Source organism: Lotus japonicus, chromosome 4 (assembly GCF_012489685.1).
Source record: "Lotus japonicus ecotype B-129 chromosome 4, LjGifu_v1.2".
NCBI lineage: Eukaryota > Viridiplantae > Streptophyta > Magnoliopsida > Fabales > Fabaceae > Lotus > Lotus japonicus.
This window is the reverse complement of record NC_080044.1, coordinates 18,324,906-18,328,280: the sequence shown is the minus strand read 5'-3', so window position 1 is coordinate 18,328,280 and position 3,375 is coordinate 18,324,906.

Here is a 3,375-nt window from a genome sequence, read left to right as displayed (position 1 = left end):
AAGTGGCGATGAGGAGGTGCGTCCTATCATTGTCCCGTCTTGAGAGACGATATTGATCGAACCATTTTGTTAGCAGCATATAGTTGCATTATAGGAAACTAACACCTGACCCTATGTTGTTGGATTCTAGTTATTGGTTTATTGATATCTGATTTGATGTTACATTGTTGAGGTTATTATCTAATTTGATGTTACATTGTTGAGGTTATTATTATCTGAGTTCGATATATGTTTAAGTTGTTGATATATGAGTTGAGTTATGTTACTAGTTATATACCATGCCAGGTAATTAAATTTGAACAGCATGATTTTCCCTTTTATACATGGTAATTGCATGGAGTTAACCCTTTCTATTTGCTACTTGTTGTTTGGGCGCTTAACGCTATTAGGCGATGGAGATCCTTCCGCCGAAGCTTAGCCGCTCGAGTTGGAGATCGAGTTGTAGGCGGTGGAGTAGAGGTATGAGAAGCAGCTTTGCTTCTCTTCTTGTGGATTATGTTTGAGTCTCTTTTCCTATATGAGAACTCTGTTATTAAAGCCTTGCTTCCGCCATTTTTAAAGTGCGCATGTTTATTCTGAACCTTACTTATGGTATTGTAAACTATTATTACTATATATCGGGAAACAGGTTATTTAAATAAAGTTATGATATGTTTCCAACCTTTAGCCGAAGTGTTTAGTTGTTTTCAAAAAAAAATTCCCTTGGTTTTTAGGGATTGCAAATTAGTCCTTAGACTTTGTTAGGTTACTAATGTGACTCCTCAGTTGAGAAATTGGGGCATTACAATTGTGGTATCAGAGCTTTGGTCTAGAAAACCAGAGCTTTTGGGTAGAGTGTCTGCTTAAGATGTTTGAACTCTGAGACCGATTGATGGGGTGTTAATCGGAGGAAGAGTGTGCTTGATTACTGTTTATATAGATTATTTTTGAAGGTTATTCGTAAGTGAATAACCTTATGCTAGTTATTGTTAATTATACATTTGATATAAGTATATACATAGTTAGTTATTATTATAGAACTTTGTGTTGTTCTGACCTGAGTTCTGTTGTGGTCTTTGACTGTTCATGAAAACAGGAACAGGGGGTTTCCACAACAGGACGAGACTCAAGGTTCGGACAACATGAATCCGTTGGAGAAAGCTATTGCTAATCTGACTGCCCTTATGGCACAACAAGTTACTAACACTGCTGCACGGGAGGAAGCTGAAGCTCAACGTGCTGCTACTGCGGTTTTGGTGGCTGCCCAAAACCAAGCTGAAGTGAATGCTCGCCGTGTTCAGCGGGAGGAACGTGAACTAGCTGCTGCTCAGACCAGGGGTCTGAATGATTTCAAGCGTCAGGATCCACCGAAGTACGCTGGGGGCTTCGACCCGGAAGAGGCAGACTTATGGCTCCAAGAGTTGGAGAAGATCTTTACCTTCTTGCGTACAACTGCAGAGATGAAAGTTGATTATGCAACCTACCTGCTAACGGGTGAAGCTGAGTATTGGTGGCGTGGGGCTAGAGCTATGTTGGAGGCTGACCAACAAGCCATCACTTGGGAGTGTTTCCGTAGAGCTTTTCTGGACAAGTACTTTCCTAAAAGTGCCAGAGCTGCTAAGGAGGCACAGTTTCGGAGGCTCCGTCAGGGGTGCATGACCGTTGCTGAGTATGCTGCAAAATTGGAGTCGTTGGCGAAACATTTTCGCTACTTTAGAGGACAGATAGATGAAGGCTATATGTGTGAGCGCTTCATTGATGGGCTGAGTTATGAGCTGCAGAGGGCGGTGCAACCTCTAGGACTGAATCGCTATCAAGTGCTGGTGGAGAAGACCAAGGGGATTGAAGCCATTGATAATGCAAGGGGCAGGTTCCAAGGTCTGAACAAGCCTTACCAAGGAAGTGGAGGTCCGGCTAGGACTAACCAAGGAAGAGGTGACAAGGGTAAGCACTTTCAGAAGAAGCCGTACGTTCGTCCTCAGGGTAGGGGGAAACTTCTGGGTCCTTTTATCCTACGGGTGGGAATGCTATTGCACCAAGACCTCTAGCAGTGAGTTTAGAGGGTGTGACTTGCTTCAAGTGCAACAAAAGGGGGCATTATGCTAACAACTGTAATGAGATGGTGTGTTGGAACTGCAACAAGTTAGGCCATCATTCTAGGGATTGCAAGGCTCCTAAGGTTGAGGTTGCGGCGAATGTTGCTGGGACAAGGAGGCCTACTGCTGGTGGAAGAGTCTACTCGATTACCGGAACTGAAGCTGATGAAGACGATGGTTTGATCCGCAGTACCTGCGAGATTGCGGGTAATTCCCTTATCGCGCTATTTGATTCCGGTGCTACGCATTCATTTATAGATATAGCTTGTGCGACGAGGTTAAAGCTAGAAGTGTCAAAGTTACCGTTTGACTTGACAGTGTCTACCCCTGCATCTAAGAGTCTAGTAACTAACACTGCATGTTTGGAATGTCCCTGGATGTACCTAGACAAGAAGTTTGTAGCAAACTTGATCTGTTTACCTCTCAAGGGATTAGATGTGATCATAGGCATGGATTGGTTGTCCCACCATCATGTTCTTCTTGATTGCGCCAATAAGGTAGTTATCTTTCCTGATGCTGGACTCGCCGAGTTTTTGAACTCGTACTTTTCAAAGCTTTCTTTGAGGAAAGGAGCTTTGAGTTCCCTTTTGTCTGCAACCGTGATGGAAGCTAATGAGAATGGAATACAAGGAATTGCTGTTGTGCAAGAGTTCGAGGATGTGTTCCCCGAAGACGTACCTGGAATACCTCCAGTCAGAGATATGGAGTTCACCATTAATATAGTCCCAGGCACTGGACCTATATCAATCGCACCTTATCGTATGGCACCGACAGAGTTGACTGAGCTGAAGAGTCAACTCGAAGATTTGACCAAGAAGGGGTTTATTCGACCTAGCGTTTCTCCGTGGGGAGCACCAGTGTTGCTTGTGAAGAAGAAAGACGGAAGATCGCGACTTTGCGTGGATTATCGACAGTTGAACAAAGTCACAATAAAGAATCGTTATCCATTGCCAAGGATTGACGATTTGATGGATCAATTGAAGGGTGCTGCTGTTTTCTCGAAGATTGATCTGAGATCGGGATATCACCAGATTAGAGTCAAGGATGAGGATATCCAAAAGACTGCGTTTAGGACACGCTATGGGCACTACGAGTACTTGGTGATGCCGTTTGGAGTTACGAATGCACCAGTTGTATTCATGGACTACATGAATAGGATCTTTCATCCATTCTTGGATCGCTTCGTTGTGGTGTTCATCGACGACATCTTGATCTACTCGAGGAATCGTGGAGAACACGAGGAATATCTGCGTCAAGTATTGCAAGTTCTTCGGGAGAAGGTATTGTATGCTAACGCGAC